At 34.7% G+C, this 15,465-nt stretch overlaps 1 pseudogene; it reads right to left on the bottom strand.

Moving 5' to 3' along the window:
* Positions 1-9,814: 9,814 nt before the first annotated feature.
* LOC140595038 (mothers against decapentaplegic homolog 2 pseudogene) lies at positions 9,815-11,215 on the bottom strand (annotated as a pseudogene).
* Between the last annotated feature and the right edge of the window lie 4,250 nt (positions 11,216-15,465).

Genomic DNA, 15,465 nt, shown 5'->3' with positions numbered 1-15,465 from the left:
ATCTTCATAAATATACCATTTGCAATTGAAATCCCAAACAAGAGAGAGAACACCATCACGGCTACAGAAATTGCCTTCATGCCCCTTCGCTTTCAATTCCTGTATCCATTTACCCAGAGAAAACAATAATACTGATTGTTTTCTGGCACATGCTCACCTGGCTTCCTCTACCAACTCCCCTAAATGGATCATACAATGAGTAGTCTAGTGTGTAACACTATAAACTTCCTTCCAAATATTCCTAACATAAATTTTAGAACTATAAATTTACTCAACTATTTTAATATCTGTATCATATAGATTTTGATATGTTATGCTTTCTAGATCAAAATATATTCATCTTGTGTATCTTTCTGTAGATGTGCATACAGGTGAGAGAGGGATCTTTGATTTCTGAATTATTTATGTGTATAGTTAAACTTAACAAAATTTGTAGTTTTAAGAGACATGTTATTGATTACTGTAATCGCATTTTATTTATACAACTAACTCTGTAAAATATTTAGCTTTTTAAATTACTTAACATTTGCTTTAACTTTCATCAAGTAATGCATCTTGCTGAATGTACCATGTCTAATTGAAATGATTGCATATCATGAAGTTGTTAGGTTCAATATTCTGTAGATCACAATCAATTCCAAGTGATTGACAGAGTTTTTCTCAGAGATTCTATGTTTCCCTTGTTTTTTCCCCCCTGGTTGTGTTTATCAATTTCTGAAAGGCAAATTCAATATCGCACAATCTGCTTATGATATATTGTATATCTCCATATCTATCAATTCTTGTTTCACAAACTTAGAAGCTCTATTATTTGAACATATATATTTTTAATTGGTTGATATTTCCAAATATTTCACCTTTCACCATTATGAAATACTGCTCTTTATCTCTTGCAATTTACAGTTGTCATGAAATCTACTTTTTTCCCATATTATTCTAGTACACACAGTCTACTTAAGCTTCTTATACTTTGGGTTGGTATGTATTTTTCTATCCAATTACTTTCAACATCTCCATACCATTTTATTTAAAATGCATCATTTGAAAAAATAAAAAAATAAATTAAAGGGATCCCTGGGTGGCGCAGCGGTTGGGCGCCTGCCTTTGGCCCAGGGCGCGATCCTGGAGACCCGGGATCGAATCCCACGTCGGGCTCCCGGTGCATGGAGCCTGCTTCTCCCTCTGCCTGTGTCTCTGCCTCTCTCTCTCTCTCTCTCTCTCTGTGACTATCATTAAAAAAAAATAATAATAAAAAAAAATAAATTAATTAAAAAATGCATCATTTGCAGAATTATACTTCTCCATTCTGTCATCATTACATTTAATTGGTATGTTTAGTTCATTACTACTTAGTTCAATTATTGATGAGATTAGATTTAATTTTAGAATCTTATTTTATTTTATTGCTTATCATTATCTTTTTTGTCTCATTTTCTTGACTTCTTTTGAACTACTGGGAATACTTTTAGACTTTCATTTTAGTTAACCTGAGAACATTTTAGATAAAAATATTTGCACAAATTTTTGGTGCCTACCCTATGGACTAAAATATGCTTCCATAGGTTTTTGTAGTCCACAAGAAATAACATATTTACATCGAACAGAAAATGTGGAAACTTTGTGACTATATATAACAAGTTACCTACCTCAAGTCCATTATACTCTACTTGTTATATATACATGTGTTATGACTACATACGTTCTAAACCTCACAAGACAGTAATATAATTTTACCTCAAAACAGTTATATATCATTAAAAATCTTAAGAGGAGGGGATCCCTGGATGGCTCATTGGCTTAGCGTCTGCCTTCAGCCCAGGGACATGATCCTGGAGTCCCGAGATAGAGTCCCATGGTTGGGCTCCCTGCATGGAGCCTGCTTCTCCCTCTGCCTGTATCTCTACCTCTCTGTATGTGTGTGTGTGTGTGTGTCTCATGAATAAATAAATAAATAAAATATTTAAAACATATTGAGAGGAAAATATATTTTATTCACAATTTTTTGTTATTATTTCTTCTAGTTTCAAGTTTTCATTTCATATCAGTATTCTTCATCTTATCCTTATTTTTTTATTTTATTATCTTTTTATCCTTCATTTAAAAAAATTCTTTTAGCATTTCTTAAAGTACAGGTTTTCTGGAAAAAAAATTATCTTTGTTTCTTCTACTTGAAAACATCTTTATATCAATTTCATTTTTATTTTATTTAATTTTTTTTAATTTTTTTTTATTTATTTATGATAGTCACAGAGAGAGAGAGAGAGAGGCAGAGACACAGGCAGAGGGAGAAGCAGGCTCCATGCACCGGGAGCCCGATGTGGGATTCGATCCCGGGTCTCCAGGATCGCGCCCTGGGCCAAAGGCAGGCGCCAAACCGCTGCGCCACTCAGGGATCCCTCAATTTCATTTTTAAAAGACATTCTCAGTGGATGCAGAAATCAATTTCGGTGGCACTTAAAAAGTACATTGTTCCATTGTCTTCAAGCCTATGTTGTTTCTGATAAGAAGTCAATGATAGTTCAAATCATAACCCCTTGTGCAAGACATGCTATTTTTTTCTGGCTACTCTGAGGATTCATCTTGATTTTTCTCTTTAACTTTGATTTTAGTGATTTGACAAGATGCCTAGGTCGTTTTCTTTGTTTTTATTCTACTTGTGTTTTGCTCAGCTTCTTAAATCTCTAAATTTGTATCTAGCAATACTTTTGCAAAAATTTCAGACACTTTTTTCAAATATTATGCCCCTGTGTCTCTCTGAGAAACTGATTACAGATATGAGATATGTTAGAGTTTTTAATATTGTTCCACATGTCCCTAAAACACTGTTCACTTATTTTTCAATCTTTCCTTACTCTGAATTTGCACAGCAAAAATCAAAACAAACAAAACCTGAAATATTTTATTAGTCTAGTTTACATAATTGATATTAAAGAATCAAATGTTTTTGATGGGATAACATTTTAGCAATAAAAATGGTGAAGTTTATTAGTGTTCTCACATTCAGATAACTTTAATCTGTCTACTAATTTGTACATGTATATATTATTAATCTACAACAGACACTGGTAAACTATGGCCCATGCACTGGCCATCTGTTGCTTCTAAATAAAGTTTTATTAGGTTACAGTCACATCCTTTTATTTTCAAATTTTCCATGGTTGCTTTTGCACTACATTGCCAGAGCTGAGTAGCTGCAACAGAGACCATAAGAAACAGACACCTATGGGGTACCTGGGTGGATCAGTCCATTAAGTGTCTGACTCTTGTTTTTGGCTCAGGTCATGATCTCAGAGTCTTGGGATTGTGGCCCAGGTTGGGCTCCATGCTCAGTGGGGAGTATGCTTAGTTTCTCTCCCTCTCCCTTTGCCCCTCTCCCTGCACATATTCTCTCTCATAAATAAATAAATAAATAAATAAATAAATAATTCCCTAAATATTACTATCTGGTTATCTTCAAAGGAAAAATTTGACAACTCCTGATCTAGAATAAAGATAATTGAAAATATACCACATCTTTATATAAATGAGCTTAAGGCATTCAGATGTATTGTTAAAAACAAACTATAGATTATTTTTTTGGAATAATTTGCTAATAATTCATTAAACACATACCTAATTAATAAATATATTCCTCCTAAGAAAACATTTCACCCATTATGCTTTAGAATATAAAAGACATTAGAAACATTAGCTTTTCAAATATAAATAGAAAATGATCCTATATATATATATATATATATATATATATATATACTTTTTTTTAAAGATTTTATTCATTTACTCATGAAAGACACAGAGAGAAAGAGAGGCAGAGACAGGCAGAAGGAGAAGGCTGCCCAATCACCAATATTAAATGAAATAGTAATAATTGAAACTTAATCTACTGATATCCATATGGGCTAATTGTTGTTTAAGGAAGAAAAAATGTATTTTAAATAACTTAGCAATAAATCAGGAAATGTAGTAATTTTTGTCACGTGTCTCATCTGGATTAATTCACTTTAAAAATGGAAAATTAAAATTTTGGTGATATGGTAAATATATATTAAGATTTATAAAACCAATGAAGATGTTTTCCTAAAGAAAAAACTAGGGCAGCCCGGGTGGCTCAGCAGGTTAGTGTGCTGCCTTCAGCCCAGGGCATGATCCTGGAGACCCAGGATCGAGTCCCACATCAAGCTCCCTGCATGGAGCCTGTTTCTCCCTCTGCCTGTGTCTCTGCCTCTCTCTCTCTCTCTCTCTCTCTCTGTGTGTCTCTCATGAATAAATAAGTAAAATATTTAAATAAAAAGAAAAAGAAAAGGCTAATAAGCATTATCATTAAAAGACAAATTTATGCAAATGTTTTTTTCAAAATAAATCAAAGTAAACCATACATAAGACATTCTTATAAATAAGATTTCAGGAGGCATCATTAGATTTCTAAGTACTGAATTTATTCATCATGTAAAGATTATCAAGCATTTTAAGGATATTAATAGGTGGGAGTGAAGATTCAGTGCACCTATCATGCACAAATAGATTACAGATTAAATCAATATATCATTTTATATGAATAAAAAATGAGTTTCTGAGAATGTTCAGAAGTTGGACAGAAAATAACTCTCCTAGTTGAAGATACTAATGTTTGGCTCATTACCATAGGAAAAGATCCAGAAAAATAGATTTCCTCAGATCTGTGGCTGGCAGGTTCTAGAATAGAAACTTGATCACATCAACAGGAAAGGAGATTCTAGAACATACTACCATGAATTGAAAATGCAATCACTTCATTTAAAGAGTAAATGGAGGAGACTGATGCGTACAGGCTCTATGGCAGTTGGCCAAAGTCAATCAAAAGTCACTTAAGATTTTAACAGTGACTGACTGTGTATACATTTCTTTAACTAGTACTGGCTATATTAAAGTCCTACTTAAAGGATTTTATTTATGTCAAAGAATTAAGACAAGAGCTAATATTTACGCAGTGCTTAATCTTCTTTAAGAACTGTTCTAAGTGCCTTATTTTTTTTTTAAGATTTTATTTATTTTTCCATGAGAGACACAGAGAGAGAGAGAGGCATAGACATAGACAGAGAAACAGGCTCCATGCAGGGAGTCTGATGTGGGGCCAAAGGCAGATGCTCAACCTCTGAGCCACCCAGGCATCCTTCTTCTCGGTGCTTTAAAACATTAAATTATGTAATCTTCACAAGATTTTGTCAGCTTCTCTATTAGCCCAGACCCACACCAACTGCCTTAGAAACTTGTTCTTAACTACTACTCTACTCCAAAACCAAATTTTAAAGAGATAAATATTTAATTATACGAAGTTTCAGAGTCACCAAAGCCATCTTCACTTCTCACACAAACTACAAGTCTGGGGGTACCCAAAACCACCTTCCAGTTTGTTAATTTACTCAAGATTCACAGAACTCACTAAAAGCTATTATATTCACAGGAACTAATAGAGTGAAAAGATACAAATTATAGGAAGAGGTTCATGAGATAGAGTCTAGGACATTTCCAAGTTTAAAACTTCTAATAGTTCTCTTCCAGTGGAGCTGTGAACAATGGTAACAGTTCCCAGGATTCAGGTTTAACAATATACATGGAATATGTCAACAAGGAAAGTTATCCAAGTCCTGGTATCCAGAGTTGTTTTGTTTTGGTTTGGTTTTAGATTTTTATTTATTTGAAAGAGATAGAGTATGAGAGGAGGAGCTGAGGGGCAGAGAGGGAGAAGCAGACTCTGGTCTAGCAGGGAGCTTGATGCAGGGCTTGATTCCAGACAGGACCCTGAGATCATGACCTGGGCTGAAGGCTGACACATAACCAATTGCACCACCCAGGTGCCCCATGGTATCCAGAATTTAATTGGATTTTGGTCATATAGACATGCCCATATGGCTGACCTAAGTCTAGCCTCTCCAGAGGTCCAAAGCTCCCACAATAAATACCAGTATACACTATCAGACATGTCCCCAGGCCCCCAGGCCGATAAAGGCATTTTATCAGGCAAGATATCCCAAATAGTTAGAGATCACCCTCTAGAAAATGAGGACAAAAGTTCATCTCTCTTTGGGTAAGGTTAATTTTTAACACGCGTCCACTGCTACAGTTCATCTTGGTTGAGCTCTTCATGATCATACAAGATACAGAAGGATAATATATTTTCAGAGTTTAAAGGAAATAATAGAACTAAATGATAGAAACACAAGTATTAAATCTAGTTGCACATTCCATCTTAGCCAAATACACTACTTCTTTAAACTGCAAAGTTAAAATCCTTTTCAAATTATTGCTGTATGATTTTGGAAATATGCTGCATATTTTCCTGTGCTTGAAAATGGAAAATATCTTTGGAAAGGAAATACATACTCAAAATGATTGTTATAATTTGTCCCCCTTCTGTCATATATGCAAGAGACTTCTAAGAAAGATACAACCTAAAATATAGTAACAAATAAGCATACTGCAATTTCACGTCTTAGGAAATTATCATTTTCCTAAATTTTGAATAACATTCTTATTGACAAAACATTCAGGGAAGTTGCAGAGGACAAGTATACACCCTTGCTTTGTAGTCAACATAAGGTACAAGAATGACAAAGTAGAAAAAGCACAGTACAGATTAGCTAGATTGTGAAGGCACTATTTGTGATACATTACAGAAATATGTTCCCTAGCTTTATGGAACTGGAAAGTTCCATAGTGGAACTTAAAAAGTGGAAATTAAAAAGTAAGTCCTTTAAATAAACTTACTGTTCCAAACTAACCATGGTAAACTCCATGTATCAGTGGAGAAATAGGCTTATTTGGATTATGTTATAAATGTGCATAAATCATATATTTTGCTTGTTCTGGATACTGTACAGAATGTGGTAATGTGGAATTTCCTTTCAATATTTGGAGTACAGCTATTAGGATATAGTAGCTACTAGCCTTCTGATGTCTTGCACTGAAAATAAAATGCATCATTTTGGACATTCATTTTCAATTTCATCTGCAAGGAGAATGGTATCATGTACAAGATCTGACCAATCGAGTGGTCACAAAGATCAGATTATACTCTTACTACCACTAAAATTTCAAACCATCAACAGAATGATAATATATCATTCAAATGTTTCCAATTTTTTACATTTTCTAAGGCACACAGGAGAATTTCTTTTAGCAAGCTAATGCAACTAATTGGATATTTTATTTAATTCTAGTTTCATTAAGGTCATGTTTATAATGTTATTAATCAACTTCCTCATTTTTTATTAACAGATTAATGGTAAATAACACATTTTAGATTGTTTTGTGCATTGAACCTCTATTAAAAATATATTTATATTTCAGAGGTGTCTCATATAAAGTCTCAGAGGGGCAATTATTACCTCGATTTCTTAATATATTCCAATTCTTTGGCTAAACTTTAAAACTATAATTTCTGATTACTAAGCCAAAATCATATATTTTTAAAGGTATTGTATTGAAAATTTATCTCTTAAACCACATGGTGGTACTGGGGATGGGAGTGAGAAAAATCACTCTTTTTCAAAGATATTTTTAGCTCCAGATTAAAATAAATGGTCATACAAAAGGTGGTGAATGAATAGATTTTGAATAAAATTAATTTAGATATATGTTATAAGACTTCAATAAAAGATATCTATGAGCTGCCTCAGGCTTGGGCAAACTGTTAAACATTTCTCATGATAACTAATCTAATAAACACCCAATAACAGAATGAAAAAATTAATAACAATCTATTAGTTCCCCTACTTTCACAACATTGATTCTGCTCACAGCTATCAAAGGGCAACTATCAGATATGTGTATCATTCAACACTTTCTTAAGATAACAGGAAATAGGAACTATAGGCCAAAAATAAAATGTAGGCTACAGTTGATGCTTCTAAATGTGTCTCACTTTAAATACCAAACTGGTACATAATTCTAAAACTATGAGAAGAAATTTGATTTAAGAGAAAATAATATATTTTTCATCTTACAGATTTTTATTTTTGTTTTTTAGATGGAAAGATTGCAAATGTATAAATTTGTATAAACTCTCTACAGGCAAAGTCAGGCAGACTTCAATAACAGGGAAAATTCTTATTGGCAGTAAGTAATCAGTAAGACAGCCAGATGAAATGCCTTATTTTCTAATTTCTAATTCGAATTTTTATTTGTTTTCTAACATATCAATATATTTGCATTATTATTTTTTACAAGTGTGTCCACTTAACACAGTAAATAGATTACTATAATAGATTAATAGATTAGTGTTTTTGTTTTGCTTGAAGACTGATAGAATTCTCTTGTTGGAAGATGTTATTATTTTATTTTGTTTTGTTTTGTTTTGTTTTGTTTTGTTTTATTTTATTTATTATTTTATTTTATTTTATTTTATTTTATTTTATTTTATTATTTTATTTTGTTTTATTATTTTATTTTTATCTGCTCCCTCCAAAAAAAAAAATATTTTTGGTAAAAGGTGTTGTGCCCAAGATTGCGAATCCGAGAAACCACCGAGGAGCCCACACCGATGCAAGTACACGAGCGTTTATTTACAAGCTCAAGCTTGGGTCCAAGTACAGCCAACACAACGGAGCAGGGACTTGGACCCCAAGGTGGTTTCCAGCTTAGTTTTATCGGCTGGTCTAGGGGACCTCCAGAAGGGGTGGAGGATTTTCTCAAGTCTGTTTACATTCTGATATGGGGCTTTCAAGGGCATTAAGCACGGGGGGGGGGGGGGGGGGGGGGGCATTGGGGGGGGTGGAGGGGCTGAGATGTCTGTACTTGTGCTAATGCTGAACTTGAGGTGAAATGGCCTTAATTTTCTCAGCCTCCACAATGCCCAAGAAGACATCAGCGTGTCTTTAAAATCTCCTCTTCCTCCTGTACAGGAGAGTATTTCCAGAAACGAATTTTCCTATTTAATATTCAAACGCAGAAAACCTATTCTACAAGGTGCTTCAATTGGTGGGACTTTAAGTGCTTTTTCCTCTTTTAAGTTTTTAGACAGTAAACAGCCCATGGGGCTATGACAAACACTATGACAAAAGAGTTGCTACATTTAGCCTTTTGATGGGACTTGATTGGCAATAAAGCTTGATGACATGCTTAAGCAACATACCTGAAGGTGAGTTACGGACAGATTAGGCTAGGCAGGGCTAGGTAAGCAGCCATGGAAGCAGGCTCACAAAAATCCCCAAAATGCTGAGGTGTCTGGAAACCAGAGATAAGAGAACAAGCCAGACCACACTGCCCTAAGGTGTGGGTGAGGAGGGTGTCTTGTTCTAACACCTACTGTAACCAAAAAAATCATCAGACTCTAAAAAGGAAGAAGCCATTAACGATGTTATCACTAGTCCTTACTCAATGGTGATATCAATGGATATTTTAAAAGGATTTAGGTTCCCTGATCAGGCTTTCAGTAAAAGACCAACCCTACAAGCCCTCAGTGGCAACATTGTCGGGATCCCTCTCACTCCTAAGAGCTTTCTCTGTATCTTTACTTAATAAGCTTCTATCCTTTACACACGCCCCTGTGTCCTCAAGATTCGTTCTTTGACTCTGTGAGACAAGAACCAAGTTCTCTGTAACAAAGGGATCATATGTGAGCTAATACTTTGTCCAACCACTGTAGAGGTCCATTCAGATGAAGTTCAATCCCCTTGGTGCTGCATGGCTATGAATGAATGAACACACAGTGGGGGTCCCAAAGCCTCTAGGGCTAAGGGCAAGCTCTTGCCCTTGCAGGCTGTATTTATTCAGTTCTCAGGCAAAAGCAGACAAAGCACGCCCTCTGTTTTTCATCCCAATCTACTTTAGAGGTTGTTTACATATTATCTGAGGCTAGGCCGCCCTTTCTCAAGGGACAAAAGGAGGAATCCATACTGTTTAGGCCTGACCTTGCATAAGATAAAGTCTCCGTCTGAAGCACCACATTCATGGCATCTTTGTAGAGGACAGTTCCTTCTGGAAACCTTCTTATGCAGTCATTCCCCAACACAATCTGGTGAGTGTTCGTTACCATGTGCCTTCTGTATTCTGCTTCCTAGTATTTCACAAAGCTCATTCTTAGGATGCACATCCTAGTTGATACACAGCTTCAAAACTCTGATTAGCACACTGCGGGAAGAGCAGCAAATTCCTGGTTAGTGAAGATCTTCAGACTGCAGCCTGGTGGAATTTTATGCTGTTGCAGGGTGCTAGCTCTATCTCTGAGGATACTTGGGGCTCTGCAAAGACTACAGCATCACTTTAGGCACTCGGTGAAAAATTCCCCACCTATCTAATATAAGCACACTCCTCTTCCTGTATGTCTTCTTGTCATTTCTACAGTCACATTTTGGTTGATATTAGAGAATAACCCTATGCAGAACCTTTCTGGGTTTGATGGATCTGTGAAGCCATCTACACTGAGTGAGAGCAGTGATGCCTGAAAATTCTCTCCAACCCTCCGGTTTAATTCATAATATGCTACTGAACACCTAAATGAGTAACTGGCTGCAAATTCAAACTATGGTTAACACAGAAAAAGTAGTAGGAGATAGTTCTGCTGAAGATCCTATATCCGTTCATCTGTTGATCATGTTTTTTCCAATTTCCATGATACATCCAGGAGATGGAGTTTCTGGGGTGTAATTACTCTGTGGCTCGGTTCTCACTAGGAAATTAGTATTTCCAGGAATGGAGCAGGTATAATCATCTAGAGGTGACAGTTCTATTAGGATTTCAATACTGGAAGCAAAACTTGTGTCTCAAATCTCTGGTAATAGCAAAGTGTAAACATACTTCAGATCTTTTTAAAGATTAAAAGCACATTCACAGTTTACAATTGCTTTGGTTTCATGATGCCTGTGAAGATCAGGCCAGTACCACGGTCAGCGACACATAAATGCAGCTGTCCTTTTCAATGGGATACTTGAAGACAACCATCAGGAGACCTGGTTTGCTCAAAGAAGCTGTGAAGGCCTGTCTTATCCCACCGATCTATCACAATGGGTGTCCTCAGTTTCTGAATTTCAGAGCAAGTGCTTGGTATGGTAAGACATTTAGTATTACAATTTTGAGTGGTGATGGCTTTCTCAAGCTTATCTAATTGTCCTGTTTTCTTTAGTTTCTCTGCCAGACATTTAACTGCTTTCTCAAACCACTTTTTTTCCCATTCTGTTGTCCTACCTGCTCATCCACATGATTTCTTCTATCCCAGCAGTCTCTTCACAACTGGTGGAGTGAATGCCAAATGGACATGTTTTTACTAAAGGCAGAAATCCACACTAAGGAAATATCCTTCTTTATCTAACCTAAAGTGCTGCTGACCATCTGTCCTTCAATGCCTTGGCCCAAGGTCCCTTCCATGGTCTCTTGTCTGCACTATAGATAGAGAGGCCTGTTGAGGGCCGCTGCCCTGGTCCACCTTTTGTAGTCAAGCCAGGAGTGGACACTTGCTCACCTGTTGAGGAGATTTGGGGGCAGCCCCATGGAGTGCCCTGAGGACCAGACAAACCCACACCCTGAGCAAAAGAAAGTTTCACAGAGGCTCTAATGCAAAATTTATTTTTTAAAATGTCAGACATTAGACAATCATTTTTAAATATTATAAAACAAACTTTCTTTGAAGTACACAATCAATAAATCACCATTTTGTCACATAAATCTAAGAACTTTTGTAAAAATCAACTCTATACTACTCTGATTTGAATTCAGATTTTTTAAAAATTCTAATTTCATTAAAAATCTAATTATAGTATAATAATCACAGCAGAATCCAACTTGTCCCTATGCCATCACATATACAAAATCTCCTACATTATAACTCAAATCAGTATGTCCATATCTGAAGTCATTTATCCTCCAGCCCAAATTTGCCAGTGCTGGTGCTTTTTCCTTTCACTTTGTCTAAATGAATGATTATCAACAGCAACTACCCTAACACCTAGCCCAGAAACCTATGTATAATTATTCCGTGCCCCATTTCCTACCTCGTGCCAATATCTTACAAACTACATGTGCAATTCTAGTTTCCAAATGCTCCCTAATTTCTCTCTTGCTACTTGCCACTAATTTCATCTTGCTATCATTAATTCTCTGAATATCTGCAAGTTATCACTACTGCCTGACAAGTCATTCTCCACACTTCATTCAAATTATAATTCCCCTTCCTTGAAAATATTCAGCAATGCCATGCTTACTAAATTACTAAATTACTTTTAATTTCTCATTAGTGCTTGTCTCTTATTTGTTCCATGTCATGTAATTGACCACAGAACACTGAAAAACATTGTGATTACATATTTGTTTTCTCTGTGTTTAGGTATTTTTAAAATATTTTTTATTTTATTCATTTTAGAGAGAAAGAGCGAGAGCATAGCAGAGGGGAGGGTCAGAGGGAGAGGGGGAAGCAGGCATTCCCAGTGAGAGGGAGCCTGATGTAGGACTGGAGCCCAGGACCCCAGGATCATGACCTGAGCTGAAGGTACACCAGATACTAAAGTGACTGAGCCAACTAGGCACCCCTGTGTTTTGGTATTTAAGAACACCATCCCTCCAGATAGACTACCTTCTCAAGGTAGATGACTTTAAAAGCATCCTGAATATTTTCCTATGCCTAAACATCGCAAAATATCTTTGGTAAAAATAGATGAATTACATAATACTTTCTACATTTACTAGCTGTGTAGTCGTGGCCAAGTTACTTAAATAGTGTACCTCAGTTTTCTCATTTATTAAATGGAGATAGTAATATCACATAGGATTGCTATAAAGATTTCATACATTTATATGTTAAAGAACATAGAGCAGTGCCAGGAGCATGTTAAGCACTATATAAATATTAGCTCTAATTTTATAAATAGTGTAAGAAAACAAGAAATATTTCTTACCATTTTCTAGGAAAGTAGTTATTAAAGTTGATGCTAAAATACTGTATATTAACAGATATATACACAATAAGTGAATTCATAAAGAAACTCAAAATGATTATTAAATGAATCAAAGATATTACCCATCCTCCCAAACCTGGAAGATATGGTAAAATTCTACATGCAGAGGCATTATAAAAAAAATTAAATACTTAATGTCAGTAATATTACAAGTTATAAATATATTAAACTAAATAAATCTTTATCAGTTCCATCATCTTGTTCAGAAAATAAACACAAGCAGTTTCGTTTCTACCATTTTTGTAATTGATTGTATTCTTATTCAAGATAACCAAAATATCATGCCCTTCTATGACTAAAGGCATTAGGATTCAAGACATAGATTTTTATCAATGACCATTAAGATAGTAGTGTTGAATTCTCTCTCATTCTTTATTTTACAAGGCATCACCCTATATTACTTTAGGATTATAATGGCCTTTGTACATAACTGAGCTACATATATTAATGCTACAGTTTTTTTAGTGGTGCTAACGGAAGTCCTTTTATAAGTACAAACTCCACTGTGAAATTATCATTCAGATACAGACTAAAGTGTGTGAAAGACAAGATTAGACTATTAGCCCTCAAATATTTTTGTGAATTTCTTTTACCAGTCTCTTCTCAAAACATTATCCTAAAGCATCTTCTCTGGAAGAATGCAAGTTTTTATGATAGTAATTTGGAGTAAATATTTTGGAATGTGAGGCTCTCTCTGTAAAAGGCTGACCCAACAGTGTGGTTCTAGGCAGCCAGAGAGCAACAGAAGATGTCAATATACAATAACACTTAAGAATTCTCATTTAGAGTTTTTGTGTGTGTGTGTTTTTACACTAAATGAGCCATACTTCTTGCAACCCCAATACTCTGCTGTCCAATATCTTTTCATCTAAAGACGTCACCTTGTGGAAGCTTGTTCTGGAATCTCTTTCCTACTGCTAAAACAACCCCAGGAGTTCCCATTCCCATTGCTTACTTGGGGAAAATAGACCTGCATTTCCTGACGGAATTTTGAATATACTTTCCATAGAAACTAGGTTATGAGTTGTGGTTACTAACAATAGAAATGTTGCAGTCAATATATTTCTCTATGACATTATGGTAAATAGTATTTGTGAACTTGCTTCAACAATTAATCACTTGTAAGGTATTGTTTATAAGAGGAATTTTAAAAATCTGCATTTCAAAGTGCTAAACTTCTTTGCAGGCAGCTTTTGGAACATAACAAAATGTTAGTGGGGGAATATGCTAAATTTATATCCATCAATGAGAATATTCTACCATAATGTTGACCACAATATAATAAACTATTTGTTAGCTTTAACTGCACTGAATTCAGTGACTGAGAAAATTGAGTCTGAGTTTTTACAGCTACTTTTAATTTCTCATTAGTGTTTGTTTTAAAAACACAGGAACAGTGAAATACAGTGAAATACATCAAATACACTTGACTAAAATCTTGAAGGGGGAAATTGAAACATCAAAATAATTCAACTGAAAAAAAATTAATTATAGATAGATTTAATTTACTGAAAATATCACTAATGACTAACAGACCGCTAAAAGTTAACTATTGGGTGGTAGTAGAGAGGGGAATGAGTCAATACGTAAACTATTAAAGGATGAAGAAATTTAGCATTTTTCTTATCAGCAAGCACATATATATATATTAAAAACACTATTTTAAAAATCTGGCAAGAAAAAACACTTATTAAAGGATATTCACTCAAGTTCTTTCCATCATCCAAGAACCATGCTACAATTACTTTATTACAACATCTCAGGTTTTGAAATTTTATTAAGAATGAAAGAAATATATTGGAATTATTGGCTGGAACTTGGCAACAGTTATTTCTATATCACCAACTCCTCCTCATCAATCAAGAAATTGTCAGTTTCCCCATGGAGTATATGAAGTTCAGATTGCCTAAATGTCAGTTTAAAAAAGACTTACTCTCTTTGAGATGATGAGGATGTACTTTCACTCTTGCTCATCATTTTCAACCATTTGACCAGATTTTGGTCTTTTCCTTCTGGAAATCTGTGCACACATGAAGTAACAATAAATGACAAAAAAATGCCAGAACTTTCTTTATATTCCAGAGATATGAAATCCCCCAAATGCTGCAAGCAGTAAGCATTTAAAATAAACTCCAACATTCATTCATTGAAATAATTCAAATAATTTTCTTGAATTGTCCTGATAGTTTCCACGCAAATAATTCAACCTTTCAAGAACATTACTATAGACAAAAGATGGCTGCTTGCATTAATATGTAGTATATTCCTTGCTTTGCAAGTTTTCCTAAATAACAAGCCTAAGAGTATCATTATCACTTAACCAATATGTTACGTATCTGATACTATTGTCCCGATTCTAGAATAATAAAAACTATTTTTATATTTTGTCATTAGGTTTCCTTGGACTCACTGATTTTTTTTTTAAATAAAAGTGCTAACATTTTAATATAATTTGTATGCTGCATTTGTTCTTTGAAAATTCATGGATCATTAACATTTTATTTTTTATATCACAGGAAACTTTACAGTGTACAATAATTTT

Source organism: Vulpes vulpes, chromosome 13 (genome assembly GCF_048418805.1).
Source record: "Vulpes vulpes isolate BD-2025 chromosome 13, VulVul3, whole genome shotgun sequence".
Classification (NCBI taxonomy): domain Eukaryota; kingdom Metazoa; phylum Chordata; class Mammalia; order Carnivora; family Canidae; genus Vulpes; species Vulpes vulpes.
Note: the sequence above shows the minus strand (reverse complement) of the source record. Positions and strands in the feature narration are given on the sequence as shown.